The following is a 20,018-nucleotide window of genomic DNA, read 5'->3' on the forward strand; positions in this document are numbered from 1 at the left end:
CCGCCGCCCCATTCCATGCTTAGCCTGAGAGACTAGAGATCTGGGTTTGAGCACTGAGACTTTGGGCAAGCCACTTCTCTTTTCTGAGCCAAAGTTTCTTGAGCTGTAAAGGGGGCTAGCAGGACTGGTAGGACTCAGTGAGGAAATGGGTTCATGCTTTGAGAAATGGGAGTTGTACAAATGCCCAGTAATGCTCAGGACACCCTGAGGCCTCCACCCCTCCCCTCTCCTTGCAGATGCCCTGCATGACCTCCTCTGCACCTCCGTGCCCTTCTGTTCCTGACTGCAGATGCTCAGAGAGAAACGGAAGTCCCCCTCCTGCTCAGCTGAGTGGGCAGGAGACAATGTGTCCAGCGGTCACCTGCGCCCCAGCTTCCAGGCCCCTCCTGTGCAGGAGCCCCTGCTTTGTGTCGCAGCCTTGAAGGAGCTCAAAGCCTGCAGGGAGTGGGGAGGAGACTGTCACTGAAGTTACATCTGGGGAAATCAGGGAGAGCTTCGCAGAGGAAGTGACATTTGGACAGCAGAGGGAGTGGTTGAGTCAGATGTGTGTTCAAGCCCCAGCTCTGCACAGAACTGTCCTTGGGCCAGTTACCTCGCTTTGGCCTCGTCTGGTAAATGGGTGTAGTGACAGGTGTAGTGATGGCAGGGTCCTTTACGGGTGAGAGCAAGTGCACAGAAAGCTAGAAGCCTGTGTTGTCTGGCACTTGGGCCAGAGTTGAGCAGGAGCTGTTGGTGTTCTTACTCTGGGCAGAGGAACAGTCTGGAAAAACAGGGAGAAGGAAAATGTCTTGGGCGTTGTAGAGAGAGTTCATCCTGGGGTGGAGGAGGGGAAGGGCTTGGGAGGGGGGATAGTGGGGAGCAGTAGTTTGGGCTTGAGTGATGGGGAGTCATGCATGGGCATGAGAGCTGCCTGGCAGGGTGAAAGGTGGAGGCTGGGGGCCCCTTGCCCGCCTAGAGCAGCCACTGATCTCTCCCTCCACTAAACCCCCAGATCCTGGCCTCTGCCCCCAGGGCCACCCCTCTTCCTGAGGCCAGTGCCCCAACCTAGGTGGCAACTCACGTGGGGGGAACCACCCTGTGGCCTTGGGCGGGTCCCTGCTGACCTCGGGCGGCACAGTCTCCCCATCTGCGTGGGGGCTTGGTCCCATAGTGCTGACATCAGACCCCAGAAGAGGGGGTGGTATCTAGCACCCCAGCCCCGATCACCCACGCCCCTTGCTCCACACCCATTCTGGCCTCTGTCACTAGCGAGGAAGGACAGTGACTGAGAACTCCGGGGGAGTGTGTTTGTCCAGAAACAGAAGAGTGCAGGGAAGAGTTGGCTGGAGGCAGGTGCACAGCCGGCCGGGCCTTGGAGAGGGCTGTGGCCAGGCTGCCACCTCTGAGGAAGCCCCCTGTCCATTGCCCCCACAGCCCCCTGGAGTGGTGGCAGGGGGCTCCCTGTGGACTTGAGAGCAGGACTTGGTCCTTGCCCAGGGCTGCAAGTGACGGACAGTGTCCACAGTCCCGCCCCACCCCCCTGGGCTTTGAGCAAAGCGGGGCACTAAGCAGGGCTCTTCCTTCTCGGGGCCCCGATCTCCCCATCCGAGGAATAGGCAGAGTGAGACCTGCCATTGACAATGACCAGAAGCAGGGTGGAGACAGTGACCTTTAGATGGCAAGGGTCATCTGGCCATTTCACATTGAGCTTTGTGACCCTAAGTCCACTTGAAGGCTAGGTATGGATATGAGGGGGGCCTGTCCCCAGTAGAGTGTCATCAGCCAAGGTGCCTTCCCACCTCCCCCTACCCCAGGTCAAGAAAAGTTTTGTCTGTCTGTCTGACTTATCTGTCCCCCCAGGGCTGCTGGGAGGAAATACAGGTTTTCCCCTCACTCCAGATAAGGTCTGGCCCATTTACCCAACTAGCAAACATGTCTTGAGCACCTACTATGTGCTGGGCTCCAGCCTGGGCACTGGGGGCACATGGAGATTAATGGCACATGCTGCAAGCCCTCCCCAAGCCCCCAGATGGTTGAGGAGGCTGACTTGTTGAGGTTCACGGGGGCACAGAGCCCTTTTGGGGGTACAGAGCCATAGTTAGTGGGAGACAGGTTCAGCTCCCAGCTCAGCAATGAGCTGGTTGTGTGACTGGTTGTGTGACTCTGGGCCCCTCCCAGGGCCTCAGGTTCCCCCTCTGTCAAGCAGGACTTATGCTCTGCTGACTGACAGGTCAGGAGACCTGGAATGCCCATACGCATACTCATCGGAGGCTCTGATTCTTTTCGTTCTGTTTTCACCCGAGTTTTTTCAGGTGCTAACCCTAACCCACCTGCACGCTGGGGACTTGGTGGATATATTCTCCTGAGATGGTCGGTTCCTCCTCCACATCCATACATAGCCCCATTGTATGGCCCTATATTTTGGTGGCTGTGTGATCCCTCTCCCCTATCCCCAGGCCCCTTTCCTTTCAGGGTGTGCTGGAGTCTGTCTGAGGAGCCCTCTGGAAGGATTTCCCAGGAACACCCCAGCACACTTGGAGGAATGCAGACAAGAGTGGTGGTGGTACCCAGGAAGACTGGGGCTGACCTCCTGAGGGGATGGTCCCCTCCCGGTGCTTAGACGTGGCAGCTGAGTGATCCAATCCCTGGTCAAGATGAGGACACTGAGGCGCAGAAGGACCTTCCTAGAACTAGGTGTGGAACCCAGGGCTGCTGGCCCCCAGGAAGATGGTGACATGGTTCGGGAGGGTGCTGGTTTGTCACAGCTGCTTCCCAGTTGGGAGTGATGGCTAGGGAAGGGCCTGTGTGCCCCCATAGGGAAGGACAGGGGCTGGGACCACTCCATACGGACCCTGGCTTCACTGAGACTTGCCGAGATGCCCTGTGGGCTGGCAAGCCCCTGAGGGTGGGGGCTGGTTGTATCTTTTGTCCCCTTGCCCCCCATCTTCAAATGTACCCCCAAGAGCCCAAGGCCCAACTCTCTGCCCCCAACTTGGTTGCAACCTCTGAAATTGTACATTTATCTTTTCCTGCCTCATCTCTTCATTTGTTCCTGCTGAGACACAATCCCTCCTTTGGGGCTTAACCCCAGCTTCTGCAGGCCCTCCTGGTCCTTACATACCCCAGGAGCTGGGAGGCTCACTCCCTTTCATGGCCTGTAATAAAGTTAAAATGGCTTTTGTTTGTTGAGTGCTTTCTCAGTGCCCAACAGTGAACTTAATTTTGTACTTGCCTTATCTCATTTAATGTTCATTACAACCTTGGGAGATGGATACTGGTGTTGTCCTCATTTTATGGGGGAGGAAGCCGCAGCCCAAAGAGTGGGAGCCTCGTCCAGCATCACACAGCTCAGAAATGCTGGAGCCCAGTTCTGCAAGACTCCAGATCCTGAGCTGATAAATGCACCACCTCGCTATTCTGTGGGCAGGCAGATCTTTCTGAGGTCAGGCCTTGGCTTTGATAAGGCCTCCTCCTCCTATCTGATTTTCACAGTCAATGACTCTACCAAGTGTTCTTGGCCATCATCTCCCCAAATCCTGGCCATAACTTGGGAGGGAGGCAGGGGAATGATTCTGTTGGCATCTGTGGGGGGTCAGTCTTCCCGATTGGCTCATCTGCCTGCCTGGGACCATTCAGGTGATCCCCTAGGTCCAGTATCACCCCCACCCCCACCCCTGTATCCTGCTCTCATTTGTGTTCTGCCAACCATGTGCTTTCCCTGGGATGGTCACAGGTCAAACAGCCTCAGCCCTGTCTCTTCACCAAGGCTCTTTGTGCTAAGGGTTCAGGGTCCCCTTGTATGAGGTCCCTGAAGACAGGCAGACAGCTTGAGGCCCACTCCCCAGAGCTATCTAGGTCCTTGAGGGAGGCCAGAGGTCCCAGTTAATCTACCGGAATGTCAGTCTCTTAGCCTTTGTGTTCCTGGCTTCACCTTCAATAACAAGGAAGATAATGGCTGAATGTGTGTCAGGCCCGGTGCCAAGAGCTTTGCCTGATCATGTCATATCTTATTTCGACCCCTCAACCCTCCTAAGGAGGTAGGGGTCCTTATTATCACTTCCCTTTGTCGGATTAGGAAACTGAGCTTGGTAAAGTAATTGGCTGAACGAGGCAAGGTCCAAAACGAGGCCACTAGACTCCAAAGCCCACTTACACTCAGAACCGGGCCCAGGAGCCCAGGGCTTCCTCTTTTCTGGAGTTGGTGGGATGCGGAGGACACGGGAATGCCCTCTTGAGCTCAGCAGGTCAGGTCTGCTGCCCAGTCTCTGCCCCGCTGCAGTCTGTGCTTACGGAAACCTGGTGGGATGAGGGGCCGGAGGCTGCTTTGCTCAGCCGCTGCTGGGCCCCGGGTTGGCGGGGCCTCTTGCACCTCCAGCACCCGGGCTAACTGTTCCCCTGGACAGCGGGGGAAACCGAGACCTGCAGAGCCAAGGCCACTCGCTCAAGGTTATGGAAAGGAGTTAATGAGAGACCCAGGTCTGGAATTCTGACTCTGGCATTCTATTTCCATGTTGGTTGTGTTTGTTGCTTTTCCCAAGGGTAGCGCAGAGAGGGAAACTGAGGCAGCTGGGCTCCTCGTTGGGTCTTCCTGGGGGAGGGGATGGGGTTGAGCTCTTGTGTAACCCGTTGCCGACACGCTCACATCCCATACGCGTTTTGCTTAGAAATGACATGAAGCCTTTTGACTGTTTTTAAAAGGAAAAGCAACAGCTGTGATAACTTCTCCAGCACCTTCCTCTTGAGGCCGCTTGGTTTAAATGTCAGGAAAGGGAGAGTATTTCCTGGTCAGGAACATTCGGAGCTCGCCAGGAGCTGAAGTTTTGTTTTGTGTTGAGTGGGAATTTGGGCAGTCAGTCCCCAGCCCCCACAGCCCCCCAGTCCCCCAACCCCTCACCCTTCCCCCAGCACACCCCCCCACCAAGGCTGTGTTTGACAGTTGCTGGGAGGAGGGATTTGAGAATGAGCAGGCGAGATGCCACGCCGAGTGGCAGGGTGGTTATGGCATGGAGTGGCAGGGTGGTTATTTTTAGCCATCCCGATCCAGCAGAGGCATTTCAGCGTTTGTTCAATATTTAATTATCCATCTGAAATTGGCCCACGTGGCCTTGAGTTTGGAAGCGGCTCTCTGTGCTGTGATTTCCTCTGACTGCATAAATAAGGAATCGAGGGGAATCTCAATAGCCCTCCAAATAATGAGAATGAAACAACAACAACAAAAAAGCAGCCCAGGAGCCTCGGTACTCAGAAAAGACCGGCTTGGTTCTGCAGTCTAGACAGACCCACCTGTACATGAGCGGAAAAGGCGAGCCTGCCGAGGACGCCCCATGACGCCCTTGGAAAGGCAGCCGCGCTTGGCCTATGAATCCCCGACTCCACAGCTGCCTGGGGTGCATTTGGGATGGGTTCCCCCCCCCCTTTGCCGGGTTCCTGTGTTGACTTTGACAGCTGCTGGGTGCCCGAGAGGTGGTTTGGGGATTTTGCTTTTAGAAGCTTTGTTAGCTTTTCTTTGCCTCTTCTTGTCTCCCTGACAGGCAGGAGAGCACTTCCTGCATCTGGGCCATGTTCTTTCTTTTTTCTTGGCCCTTAGAGGTGATGAGTTGACACGGCTATGAGATGAAAAAGGCAGAGTGCAGGGAGGATGGGGAGGAAACTGTGGGGCTGTGAGGTTCTGTCCCCTCCCCTTAGCCCCTGTCGATGAGGGAGCAGAGGGGAGGGGAAGGAGAGGGGCCAGAGGAGCCGGGCAGCCAGAGATGGTGCTCCTTCTTGCTGTCCCTCTTGGGGTGGGGGGTTTGTAGAGATTGGAAACCAATACATTGGTTAGGGAGAAGCTTAGGAAAAAATAGTTTCCTATCCATTTATACTTCTGTTCTGGGGACCGGGTTTGGCTCAGGAGTGTGGCCAGGGCCGGAGTCCTGACTGCATCATAAATGCTGTGTGATCTCAGACAAGTGACTAAATGTCTCTGGGCTCAGAAGCCCTTCTAGCAACGAGGTGTGACACAGCATAGAGTATTATTATAAGCTGGGTGAATTGTCATTATCTGTTCATCCAAAGCCTGAGGGGTTAATTGCACCTTTATTAGGACTGATCTAGAAATAAAATGTGATGCCTATGGGGATCGGAACCATCCCAGATGGTTCCTTGGCATCTCTTCCCCCAGAGGCTGCTGCAAATGTCACTTGTACTTGTTCAGAGCAGCAGAGCTTTAATGAGCCGCCTCCTGTTTGCAAACCCTGTGCCAGGGGCTGCCGTGGAGGAGAGAGCCAGTCTCCACCCTCAGGGAGCTGAGCCTGGGGGAAGGTCTGCTGGAATCGGTCAGCAGATGACGTGACCAGGAGGTTAGTTAGGGCCTTGAACGGTGAGCCAAGAGGTTGGCACTCCCCCTAGCTAGCCACAGGGAGTCGAAGGAAAGATTCTGAAAATAATGGTAATTATAACAATGACTTCCAGCGTGCCAGGGGCTCTGCTAAGCCCTTTAAATGCATCATTTTATTAAATCCTCATTCTCCCAGTTACTCTGATCTGCTTCATTTTGCAGATGAGAAAAACTGAGTCTGCGGACGGGTTAAGTACTTGCTCAGCTTTACCCAGCTCCTGAGGGGCAGAGTCCAGGATGTTTAACCCTCACTTTGCTTACCAGAGCTGTGATTTGGGAATATGATTTTTAGCAGCCGGCAGGCTAGATTGGTGCGGTACAGGGAGGGGGTGGGGGGAGAGTGGGTGTCCGCAAACAGAGGTGATGGTGTTGGCTGTCCAGAAGGAGGAGGCAATGGGTCTGAGCTGGGAGAAGGGGAGAAGGACTGGACCAGTTTGGGGGAATGGGGGAGGTGGTATCCCAAAAGACTCAGATGTGATGCAAGTTTTGGAGGCCCAGCAAGGAGGTCATTCCTGCTTCCTGGAGAATCCTGGGGGAGGCCAATAGGTGTGGGGTCCGGGGAAGCAGAGGGCAAGTTGAGAGAAGCTGACAAGGTTGGAGGAGGTGGTACAGGGGATGCCATCCCCATGTGAGGACCAGCGCTGGACAGACTGCCCACATTTACTCCCTGACCGACAGCAAAATATGAAAAGTAAGGCCAATGCAGTGAGTTGCCCATGACATCCATTTCAGTGTAATCCATCTTTGTTGCTTTTCTTTATTCTGAGATGATGGTTTTTGGACTCTTTTGGGGGTTAGAACATTCCTTTGATGAGATGCAGGATGGTGATAATTGTTTTAATGTTGTATTTGGCAAGACAAGAGGTCAGAGGTCCTATCGTTGCCCATTTCCATATTATGCTACCATGTTGTTTTTATGTATGAAAATGGAATGGGTTCCTGAAATTCCAAATTGATGGGAGCCTGGCACTCAGGAGAGAGAGGTCCAGCAAGAGGGAGGTGGCATACAGCCTTTGGAAAGATCTAGGCGAGTGGGAGCCCTTGGAGTGGGTTGGAAGCCAGCAGAGCTGTGGACATGGCTGACAAGCCTGCTCTGGCTCTTGATGCTGCAGACGGGGGGCAGGGGTGGAGGTTGGGGGATGGAGTGTGGTGTGCAGAACCGGACAGCTGGAGAAGTTCGGTGGGGGTGGAGGTCCGAGAGAAGCTTGGGTTTCCCGTGAACTGTCTCTGCAGTCACAGATCCACTAGTGTCTAGGGACCTGCTCCAACCACCCTCCCCCAGCAGTAGCAGCCTCTGAGTTGTCCTGGGATGGCGCCCTGAGCTTCAGAGGACCCAGGCTATAGCTCCCTGTCCTGCCCCAACAGACAGCGCTGGGGCTGGGGGCCTGGGAAGCCCCTCCTAGAGATGTTATGGAAGCAGTTCCTGAGTTATCAATGGTCCCCAGGGGAGACCACCAGTTATGGGCTAACCCCCTCTATCTCCTCCTTAAAAAAAAAAATAATGTTCATATGGGTGTTTCTCCTCCTCACCCAACTCCCAGGATTACAAAAGCAATAAATATCCATATTAGAAGAGAAGAAAGTAAAAAATCATCTTTAATCCCAGCACCCAGTGATAAGCATCTGGGGGGGAGCATTTGGGGGTTACTTCCAGGTTTTTTCCTGTTCTTGAATTTTTTTTTTAAAGATTTTTACTCATTTGTTTGAGAGAAAGAGAGCGAGCAAGAGAGAGAGAGAGAGCACAAGCCAGAGGTGGGGGGAGAGAATTTTAAAAAAATTCTAAAGTATTTGAGGGGCCCCTGGGTGGCTCAGTCGTTAAGCGTCTGCCTTCGGCTCAGTTCATGGTCCCAGGGTCCTGGGATCGAGCCCGGCTTTGGGCTCCCTGCTCAGCGGCGAGCCTGCTTCTCCCTCTCCCACTCCCCCTGCTTGTGTTCCCTCTCTCGCTGTGTCTCTCTCTGTCAAATAAATAAATAAAATCTTTAAAAAAAATTAAAAAATTAAAATATTTGAAAATATAGGAAGTATGGGGAAAAAAATTGCAGACACCCATGTATTCACTTCTCAGATTAACAAATGGTAACATGGTCCTATTGCTTCTCCTTCCTTCTCTTTTCTTTTTCTCTTTTTTTTCCTAGAAATAAAATGATTCGGGTACAGCAGGGGCCAACAAAATACAGGCCATAGGCCAAACCCAGCCAGCCACCTGTTTCTGTATGACCTGGGCGCGAGGAATAGCTTTTTTCAGTGGTTGAGACGAAAGTCAAAAGAGGAATGATGTTTTATAATGTGAACATTCTATGAAATTCACATCTCCATGTCCATAAGTAAAGTTCACTGGAACACAGCCATGCTTTTTCAAAGTACATATTGTCTGTGGCTGTTTTCGGGCCACTTTGGCAGAAGTTGAGTAGTCGAGAGAAGCCTAAAATATTTGCTCTCTGGCCCTTTATGGGAAAAATTTGCCTACCCATGGGGTATGGCTAAAGAGCCCTGTCCTCTTCCCAGGGAGAGCCAGCCTCCTGAAGACAGGGTGCGTCCTGCGCAACTGTGCTTTTATGTTTTTCCTACATTTGCAAAGGCTTCAAAATGTGTACTATGGCATTGTTTCAAAGAAGAGATGGATGTGGAGACACTGCACACATGCCCACACCTGGGACCCCCTCCCTTTCCCGAACTCCGGTAGCCCAGAGAGACAGAGAGAGAGACCACAAGTAGGCAGAGCAGCAGGCAGAGGGAGAGGGAGAAGCAGGCTCTTGCTGAGCAGAGAGTCCAAAGCGGGGCTCGATCCCAGGACCCCAGGAGCAAAGGGCCGCAGGGGGAAGCTCGGGAATAGAAACGCCGCAGACCCAAGTTCCTAGAAATCCTCAGAAAAGCAAAGGAGGAAAGAGACTTGGGGACAAGAGGAGTCTTCAGGCCAGTTCCTGAGTCCTTGGAGTGACCAAGGAATCCAGAGTTTTCTGGAAGACTGGGAATTCTTTGAAAGTTAGGTGCACGTCAGGGTGAGGAATAGGAAGCATGAATTGTCAAGGCAATTGTGAAGGGGCTCGAGGAGAGGGCCTCAGGAAGAGCTGATTACAGTGTCTACAGATGCTGGGAAGTTTGCAGGACTTCACTTGGACGGCTGCTGAGGCCAGCCAGGGGCCAGGGAGCAGACCCCCGCACTCTGCTTTCGGAGAGGCCCCTCCTGGGATCTAAGTGAGAACAACGCATCTCCTTGGCTCTTCCCTCCACCTCCTGAGTGCCAGCAGCCTGACCCCTCCGTGGCCCCTCTGGAGAGTTGCTGTGCCCCCCACCAAATGCTCTGGGTGGGTGGGGATGGGTGCCCTGGACGTGCCCCTCTCTCAGCAGATGTGGCCACCCCCAGGAACCGTGGGTACCCTCCCCTGACTCTGAACCACGTCCTGAACTTAACGGCAACTTGAATTCTGATCCCAATTCCACTTGAAAGACAATGGGTTATCACAGTTCCATGGCTTTAGGACTCCTTCCCTTCCCCACACCCGCACAGTCACCATCCCCAGATCTGTTTCTCTACATTTCCTGATGGTCCGTTTTTATTACATACAGATATCCAGTTCTAGTGCTATTTGTTGAAAAAACTATCTTTCACACCATCAATTTACCTTTGCACCTTTTTTCCAAAAATCAATTGACCATCTATGTGTGGTCTGTTTCTGCATGCTCTTCTCTTCCATTGATCTGTGTCCTAATGCTAATACCATGCTGTCTTGATTACTTTAGCTCTGTTTCGAGACTATAAACTATGCCTTGAAACCAAGTAATGTAAGTCTCCCAACCTGTTTCTTCTTACTCTAGATTGTTTGGCTCTTCTCGGTCCTTTGCTTTGCCACCTAAATTTACAATTGAGCTTGTCATTGTCTTCAGAAAGCCTGCTAGGATTTTGATTGGGATCACATTGACTCTGTAGATGGGTTTGGGAGAAATCCATCTTAACAACACGGAGTCTTCCCAATCCTTGAACATGGTGTATCTCTTCATTTATTTAGATTTTTTACAAAGTCTCTCAGTGATATATTTTTAGCTATTAGTCTTGTACCTCTTTTTTTTTTTTTAAAGATTTTATTTATTTATTTGACAGAGAGACAGAGAGAGAGACCACAAGTAGGCAGAGCAGCAGGCAGAGGGAGAGGGAGAAGCAGGCTCTTGCTGAGCAGAGAGTCCAAAGCGGGGCTCGATCCCAGGACCCCAGGATCATGACCTGAGCCAAAGACAGTCGCTTAACCTACTGAGCCACCCAGGCGCCCCAGTCTTGTACCCCTTTTATTAAATGTATTCCTAAGTAGTTTTGATGCTCTTTGTTAATTACCATGCAGGGTGGCAATGTTACCCTACTTGCAAACTAAGAGCCTAGCCTGGTAGTTTCATGGGCAGAATATAGGAGACCCCAGGGTCAGAGACAAAGGATTCTGCACAACAGGTAGCAGGAGCTTCATGTCTCCATTGGTCCCCTTTCCCCCCAAGTTCCTAGGGCGGTCACAGATGGTCTGTTCTAGAACATAAATGATCGCTCTGTTGTTTTTCCAAATTACAGCTTCATGTCCCTTATAGGGTATGATATACAATCTAGGGGGTCAGCTGTTTCGCAGGCTAAAAATTACACAAAGAACTGAAATTCAGTTTGCTTTAGCATTAAACCATTAAGTTAGAAGCTGGGAGATCATTTAGAATTTGAATTCCAAGTTGTCGAGTACAGAAAGGTAAAGGGAGTTTTCAAGTTATATGTAAAAATCAATATATACACACTTAAAGCTTTATGCCCATTTTAATTTGTTGAGGAAAAAAATGAAGGCTGTTATATAGCCATGTACTAATTTAATAATACAGTTTTTAAACAAAAATGCAGAACATTAGGTTCTGAGGTTGAATTTTGAAGAAAAAAGAAATAGCTTACATTTTCTGAATGAAATGAAAAAATAGGATGAATCTAATAATACATCAGAATATTTAGGTTTGGATAATCATGGTTCCCTCTGGAGTGCTATCATTAGGACTTATATACCCTAGAGATGTATGATTGATGTAAATAGTATCTATACTGAGGATAAATACACAGAGTGCTGAGTACGAAAAGATGAAATGTTCTCCAGGCACAGATGTGAAAACATCTCTAAGTTATATTGCAACATAACCAGCAAACGTACCTTATACTCTCGTGGTTATCACGTGTGTCGTTTGATAACAAGTGCATTGTGGAGAAAGAAAGAGGCTTACATTATATATGGTGAAGAATATTGTCTCTCTAGAAGGAAGCTCGTCTCCTTTTTTAAAGCAGCTGTAAGCGAGAGATGGGAGACCTTGAGTGTCCGCTGTCCTAAATCGGCCAACGATCTGACGGCGCTATCCCTCTATCTTCACTTTAATGTAATTAGAGTAAGCTGTGCTTTTATCAGTGACTGTATTGGTTTCCTGTTGCTACTGTAACAGATGACCATAAATTCAGTGTCTTAACACAACACAGATTTATTATCTTACAGTCCTGGAGGTCGGAAGTCTGAAAGCAGTGTCCCTGGGCGCTAGAATCAAGGTGTCGGCAGGACAGTATTCCTCCTAGAGGCTCTAGGGGAGAGTCAGTCTCCTGGCCTTTGCCAGGTTCTAGAAGTCTTTGACCCATGCCCCCCACCCCCCCTTGCTCCCTTCACCACGGCACCAGCTCTGCCTTCTCTGACACTCCTCCTGACTCCTTCTGCTTGGGATTACATCAGGCCCACCAGGTAGTCCAAGGTAAACTCCCCATCTCAGGATTCTTGACTTAATCTCGTCTGCAGAGTCCCTTTTTACCAGACAGGTGACATATTCAGAGGTTCTAGGGATTGAGACGTGGGCTCCTTGGGGCCCATTTTTCTGCCTACTGCAGGTGGCTAAGGCTTAGTAATCTCTGAGGAACACCTGTCCTCCTTCTCCCAAAGACAGGTGACCAAAAACTGAACTGGAAAAAGTGCGCAGTGGGAGGCGGGAGACCTACCAACTTATCAGTGCAATATTTTGGCAAACTCACTCTTTATTTAGCTCACTGTTACAAGCAGATAATAACAGTGCGGATGTGCTTCATTAACGCACACAAAGATAGACACAGAGCCATCATAGTTGGACTGCTGCGTCTGGAAAGTTCTAACAATGTGAAGATTCCATGGCCTGTTGCCATGGTGATTTTACCTTTGGCTCTTCCTGCTGTTTACCTGGCCACTCCCGTGGAGGGGGGTGTGGGGGGGTGGGGACCAGTCTTTTGGCACTCCAGGATGGGGAGCCGTATTCCCTCACCCACTGGTTTCTTCCTAGGTCCACTTTTTGGACTCTTCCTGAGCCACTCTCTGTAGCTGTCTGGTCATTTGGACCGCTGTTTCTGATTTATTGGTTTTGTTTTCTGGTTGTGTTTTTCTCTTCCTTTCCTATGTGTTCAGGGGGGCCCAATTCGTACTGAATCATCATACCACTTTTTATGTTTAATTTTACTGTTAGTTTTTGGAACTCTGAATTATTCTTCATTCAGTTAATGATGCAGTCATCTGTTTCCACCCATAGCCCATCCCCTTCTTCAGAGAGAACCTCTGATGATAATGTTTCGAGAACGGTTTATGCCTTTTTTCTATACGAGTTTGTGCACACACACACACAAACAGAAGGTAAAACCTCGTATCAGTTTAATCACACAGACAACAAATGTACTTCAGCCTAAAGAGTCTAGGGTAAGCCTGTGCGGTGAGGTTCATATTTCTGTGCCTCTTACCTCTGGATCGCTAGCTCCTCTCTCTGTTAGGTAACACTGGATACCAATATATTTCTGCAGTTAGTTTCTTGGGATGGAAAATCTCAATTATTTACACACAGATATGATTCCATGTATTTCAAATAGGCAATTTATTGACTTTCCACTTCGGAATCATCACAGATATATAAGCAGTTGCAAAAAGAGTACAGGGAGGCTTCCGTGTACCCTTCACCTGGTTTCCCCTGATAGTTACGTCTCACGTGACTATAGTACATTATCCTCCAGCGTCAATGCCCTCCAGCCAGAAACCCCCTGGGAGCGTGCCTAGTTAGACAAGTTGGATTTATTTTTTGTTACGCCAGCGAGGGAGAACATACACCACTGGGAACCACAGGACATCTCAGTCCGAATATGGTAGAAAAAAACCTGCTATAGGATTTGGGCTTTGATGGAGTGCTTTGGGGGATGTCTAAGGAAGTGGGGTTCACTCTAGCTTGGCTGCTGTCAGAAAGCGGGGCAATTTTATGATGGGGTATCTCCAAATGTATCTTCAGGGAGGGGAGACAAGCATGAAGATAAAGCGGTCGTTGTAAGGAAGAAGCAGTCAGTCATTGTAGCCAAGGTAGGAGGGTGTTTGGTATTTTGTGGGTGGCACAGTGACTTGGCTTTTGTCTGTTGCTTAGACAAAATTATGAAATGGCCTTGTTTTGTCTCACTTTATCGTGGTGAACTTGTCTGAGGCTGGTACCGTAGAAGATTCTTTATGTCCAAAAGGACAATAACATGGCACGGCTGTGAATGCCAGGTTGGATTCTGGATGCCAGGGGCTGCTTTCATCCACTCTTTTCTGCAAACTAGTACTGTGTATATGTATAATTGTGTGCCGTTTTTAAAAAGATGTTATTTATTTATTTTATGTATATGGAGAGAGAGAGGGACAGGCAGACTCTGTGCTGAGCATGGAGCCCAGGCGGGGATCGATCCCATGACCCCGAGATCATGACCTGAGCCGAAACCAAGCGTCGGACACTTAACCGACTGAGCCACCCAGGCGCCCCAGTTCTGTGCCATTTTTATTACATGTGTACATTTGTGTAACCACCACCACAATCAAGACACAAGACTATTGTACCACCACGAAGAGCTCTCGTACTGCCCCTTTGTAGCTATACCCACCTGCCTGCCCCCCACCATCCCCAAGCCCTGGCAACTGCTAATCTCTTTTCCATCTCTAGGACTTTGCCACTTTAAGAATGCCATATGAATGGAATCATACTCTGTGTGGCCTTTTGATATTGGCTACCCCCCCCCCACATAATGCCCTTGAGATCCACCCCAGTTGTGGAAATTTGTGGAAATCTATCAATAGTGCGTTCTTTTTTTTATTGTTGTGTAGCATTTCATGGTATGTGTGTTGTTTCCTTTTATTGCCACAACAAATGAAAATTTAACAGCTTAGGGCTACCTGATTGGCTCAGTCAGAAGATGATCTCAGGGTCGTGAGTTCAAGCCCCACGTTGAGTGTAGAGTGTACTTAAAAAGAAAAATAAATAAACTTAAAAAAACGTAGCAGCTCAAACAACACAGATCTGCCATCTTACAGTTCTGTAGGTCGGAAGTCTGCCATGGGTCATGGGCTTGCAGGACTAAAATTGAGGTGTTAGCGGGTTGAGTTCTTTTCGAAAGGCTCTAGGGAAAAATCCATTTCATTGGCTGAACTCAGTTCCATGTGATTGTAGGGCTGAGGTCCCGTTTTCTTGCTGGCTGTCAGCGGGAGGGTGTTCCCAGTTTCAAGATAGAAGTCACCCACATTTCTTGGTTTGTGATCTCTTCTTCTATCATTCCTTTCATGCTTAGAATGTCTCCTGCCTCTTCCATCATTGCATCCTTCTGCTTCCTCTTCTGCATTTAAGACTATTTTCCCCTGGATAATGCAGGATATACTTCCATCTCCTTAACCTTGATCCTGTCCACAGAGTCTCTGTGTAATGTAACAATTCACAGGCGCTGGGAATTAGGAAGAAGTGTGGACTTCTTTGGGGGGCATTATTCAGCCTCACACACTGTGGTGGATGGACCACATTTTCACCATTCACCTATTGAAGGACGTTTTGATTATTTCTGGTTTTTGGCTATTACGCATGTTACGAACATTGGTACAAAAATGTGTGTAAGGGGATCGCACCCCATTTCCTTGGGCAACGTACTTTTTTCACTCAACGCCTTGTTTCTGGGTATGCTTCATGTGGATCTTATAGAATCGGGTCCTTCCTAGTGTCATTGTGTGCCATGTGAACAGAGTCCCCGAAATCATACCCTCTTCCTTGCTGTATCGTATTCTGCCAAATGACTGCCCCGGGGTGCCGGGGTGGGGTCACCCATTCCCCTACTGGTGGACATCCAGGCTGCTCCCAACATTTTGCTACTACAAACAGTGTGGCAGGAGACATCTTTGTGCAGATCTCCATGTGCAAGGATGAAGCAGCGTTCTAGACTGGACGTGGGGGGGAGGGCGTTCTGGTCCCAGAGCGCGTGCGTGTGTGTCGGTTTCCACTAGCTCTGATCTAATTGTTCTTCAGACCCTTCTACTCCACCAGCAGTGATGAAAGAGTCCCCTACATCCCTGTCAACATTCGGGGTCACTGTTCTTTATTTTTGCCTATCTGAACGGTGTGAGATGGTATCTGGTAGTTTTAATTTGCATTTTCCTGGTCACCGTTGAGGTCCAGCACACACATACACCCCTGTCTCCTGTCTCCTTTTTCTATACTCGTGCTGACTTCTTTTCTCCTGACACCAATATTAGAGGTTGCTGCCTTTCCCTGTTTTTAAGCATTAAGATCTGGGCAGTGCAACCCGACAACTGAAATTTGGTGTCTTGTCTGAAATTACAGGATGTTCTCAGGCCTCCGTGTTTCCATGGGAACACGTAACAGTCATCCTTCATGATTAGGTGGTATCCATGGCAACCAAGCCAGCAGCATTTGAATGAAACCGATTTTATTTTATTTATTTTTTTGCAAACACATCAAGGTTAAAATGCATTTCTCTGGCTGTGGCTTCCAGGAGTGGGAAGACAGCCTGGCGTTCCTGGGAAAAATGGAGACTCTTTTGACCTCGTGGTGGAAAGGGGATCCAGGATCGGCTCGTCCTGTGGCCTGGTTTTGCAGGTTGGGAGCCCCGAGGTGATGTGGAGGTCACAGAAGGAGTCTGAGCTGAGGGGAGACTCTTGGATCAGTGCTCCAAGGCTAGGGATGCTGCACAGTGTTAGGTCACTTACCCAGCTGTGTTGCTTAGACCTTTGGGGAGCACAGGGCCTGAGCCTCCCAGTGTCTGCTTCCCCAAATTAGAAAAAAAGCACTGCTAAATCAAAGGACATAGGCTTCTGTGTTTTTGTCAAGGACTCAGGCTAAATCCCTGCAGGCAGAATGAGGATGGCGGGGAGGCGGTCAACTTTCCCTATTCTTTGCCTCTGTAAAATAAAGAGGGTTTGTTTTTTTGTCTTTGCTTTTGTTTTGGTAGTTGAGGACTGAGACAGTCACTGCTCTAACCCCCTGACTCATTGGATTGCTGATAAATCAGGAGCTGGCCTGGAGTCACACAGCAGAGGCCAGGTTGAATCCGTCTCCTAGTGCCCGCCTTGCGTTCCTCCCTCTGCCCCAGGCTCCAGGCACCCTCAGCCTTCTGTGAGGTCCTCAGTGTGTTTGGGGGGGCAATTTAAGGAGCTTCGGCATGCCCTCTTACTTCCTACCGGGTGGAACTTTAGAGGAAGTCATTTTTGCCTCTGAGAACTCAGTCTCCTCATCTGGAAAATGGAGCTCACCACAGCTGTCCAAGTTGTCATGTGGGGATTCTATATGAATGGGTCCAGAACTTTCCTTCTCAGCGGGGGCGATAGTGCTCCAAGTGGGCGAAAAAAATTGGTTCTTGGAAGGGAGGGTGCAAAAAAAATTCTCACTCTTTCTTTGTATGAAGCCCAATATATGTACAGGTCATGAAGATAAGCTACTGGGTACGTGGTATTAAAGTTTTATGGGGGGAGGAACTAGGGAAAAAATGTCTAAAAAGACCCCTCTCCAGGGGAAATGGTAATGAAGAGAAGGTAGAGAGATGCTGGCTCAGAACTCAGTGATCCACGAGGTTATTGTTAACTTTGTGTTTTGAGCCTGTGGCAGGCTTGGGAAAGCCATTTGGGGTGTCGGATGGGGAGAGAGCCTGATCCGGCCCGGACCCTGCCCTGAGGACCATGAGCACCACACGGCTTCTTTCCTGGCCTGCCCCCCCGCCCACCCCCGTCCCTCCCCCTCCGTGGAGGAGGGGCTGGGTCTTGGGCAGCTGGGATCCCGCCTGGTGGATCAGTCAGGGTCCCACAGGAAGCAGATGGGACTTAGGCTAGGATGATTTGAGGTGTGGGCGGGTGTGGGGATTCATGAGGAGGAGTGCAGGACCCCAGAGCTAGTGACAACCAGGGATGATCTACTGAGGCTTAGGGAGGGGAGGTGGGCCAGGGCTCAGGAGACAGGCTCATCTTGATAGTAGCTGGGACTGTCAGTGGAAGGAGGGAGGGAGGCAGCCAGCCTGGGCGACTCTCCCTCCCCTGATCTCTGCACCAGTTCCCCCCTGCCACCCCTGCGCTGGCCTAACCCCATGGAAGCTGGGGGGCCCAGAAGCTCGGTTGGTGGGGGCCACACAGGTCAGCCCACTGGAACAGAAGGCAGGGTGGAGAAGAGTGGAGAATAGAGCCGGGGCCAGTAGAAGCTACCTGGAAAGGTACAAAGGTTCCCCTTCAGTTTCCTCTGGAGGGCAGGGCCCTGTGCTGGGCATTGGCCGGGAGGCTCCAGAGGTCAGGGAGAAGAACTGGTCGCTCTATGCAGGAGGGAGAGCCGACTCCTATCCTTTCCTGCCCTATAGCCCCCTTGCTGCCTTTCTGCCTTCTGACAGGGATGGGGCATGGCCAGGGCTTCTGAATTGAAGTTTAAGGCTATTTTGGGAGCACCTGAGAGTGTCTTTGCTCTAGACCTATTGGGTTAGTGACTGATGGACAAGTTCCTTTCCTCTCCTCTCAGTTTCCTCATCTGTAAAATGGGTGGTTGGATCAAGCAACCCCCGAGAGCCTCCTGGCTCAGACCTAGGAGGCAAGAGGAAGTATTCTGCACAGGTTGGGGGGAGTATCAGTCTTGGTCTCAGAAGAGAGGCAGCCTTGCTGGGCTCCTCATGCCCTACAGGTGACTCCATGTATGTCTTGCTTGAAGCCATGATGGCCCACCTGCCCAGGAAGGGCTGATGGAGCTCTGTGTGTGTGTGTGTGTGTGTGTGTGCTGGGGGAGGGAGGGAAGTTCTTGGGGCTTCTGGGAGCTGAGCACAGTGCCTCACACATGGGTAGGACACAGTGGTTATGGTGGACACCCAGGTGGAGGTGATGGGGGTGGGGTGCTGGGGGTTGGGGAGAGAGGTGAAGGTAGACTGGGGAGCACAAGAAGAGATTTCCTAGGGAAACCTCCAGAAAGAGTGGGTGTCTCCTAGAGTGTGACTAGCAGGGACCGTGGAGGGGGAGGGTGGAAGGTTCTCAGCAGGAAGCGCCACAAGCAAGGCACTGAGGCCCTCAGAGATCGCGGTCACTGGGCTGAGGAGGAGCCGAGTGGAGGAAACCTTTCTGGAGGAGGTGGCCCAGGGCTGGCTAGTGCACATCCAGACCTGGTATCAACCCCTGCCTTAGGTCTGCCTGGTGGTCAGCCATGCCCAAGCCCATCCCCGTGGCTTTCCTGCTGTACTGGAGCCCGTCCTGGGGGGGGGTGACAGGCTCAACTCTGGCCTTCCACACGTCTGAAGACCCCTGTTCAATCTGGCTGCAATGAGGGAATGGACTGGAAGGGGTAGACATTGTCCCCAGTAGCGCTTCTGCCTTCTGGGAAAGCCTGCTCCTGGTCATCTGTCCTGTGCAGGTGCACACGTCCACCCATCCTCACACGGACATGTCCCTGGGGATGAGTCTGCGTGGGTACACGCACAGATGTGGAAGTGCCTGTGTGTTTGCTGGGCATGCGCCTGACTACGCCTGTGTGTGCACGCATACCAGGGAAATCTCTGCCCTATCCTTTTTCTTCCTTGCGAACCAACAGGCCTTTCCTGAGCACCCCCCATGTGAGAACTTTGATAGGAGGCTTGGCCAGGCTATCGCTGTAGGAGCCAGAAGGGGGCCAACAGCGGGGGACAGAGGGGTCGCCAAGCGTCTCCTCCAGGGCCTGCAGGATGGGCTTGGGCCCAGAGACCTCTGTGGGGGGGTCCCAGCCAGAGCCCTGGAAAAGAGGCACCCAGTGCTGAACATGGCGAGCATGGTGTGAGGGAACAGCTGGGAAAGCGACCAGCTTGCACTGACCTGAGAGGTTCTGAACAGACATGCTCAGATCATGGCCATGAGTTTTAAATGAGCTGTCACCATTTAAAAATCAGAATATTTCATATTTTAAAAAACTCAGATTTCCAGCTTCTCTTGAACTGTGGGATGCTGTGGCTGCACTGGGCCCCCCATGGCTGCACAGAATAACCAGCGGGCTGCTACCCTTGATCCTGGGAACAGCCAGCCCTTGCACTTCCATCAAGTTTAAGGCCTCTGGAAAAGAAGGTCCGAATTAGAACCTGGAGATCACAGATTCTCATGTTGGAAGGGACTACTTGTATACCTCCAGTAACAGGGAGCTCATTATGTCACAAGATATATGACTTGAAGTACAGGTTTTAGGACACCTTTTTTTTTTTAATTGGGGTGGGATGCCTGGGTGGCTCAGTCAGTTGGGCATCTGCCTTCAGCTCCGGTCCTGATCTCGGGGTCCTGGGATTGCGCCCTGCGTCCGGCTCTCTGCTCAGTGGGGAGTCTGCTTCTCCCTCTCACTCTCCCTCGGTGCTCTTGCTCTCTCTCAAATAAATAAATAAAATCTT

At 50.8% G+C, this 20,018-nt stretch overlaps 1 protein-coding gene across 6 annotated transcripts in view; it reads left to right on the top strand.

Annotated features, from left to right (window-relative positions):
* The window catches only part of DAB2IP (DAB2 interacting protein), a 161,069-nt gene that overhangs the window by 38,609 nt on the left and 102,442 nt on the right, over positions 1-20,018 (top strand). Inside the window, exon 1 of one of the 6 annotated variants that reach the window (XM_081803496.1) lies at positions 590-611. The exons of the other annotated variants lie outside the window; for them this stretch is intronic. The gene's annotated coding sequence lies outside the window, so the exon portion shown is untranslated. Of the gene's footprint in view, positions 1-589; positions 612-20,018 lie in introns of those variants that run through there. 6 annotated transcript variants of the gene reach the window in all.

Source organism: Leptonychotes weddellii, chromosome 14 (genome assembly GCF_054177405.1).
Source record: "Leptonychotes weddellii isolate Sample4059 chromosome 14, ASM5417740v2, whole genome shotgun sequence".
NCBI classification, from domain to species: Eukaryota; Metazoa; Chordata; class Mammalia; order Carnivora; family Phocidae; genus Leptonychotes; species Leptonychotes weddellii.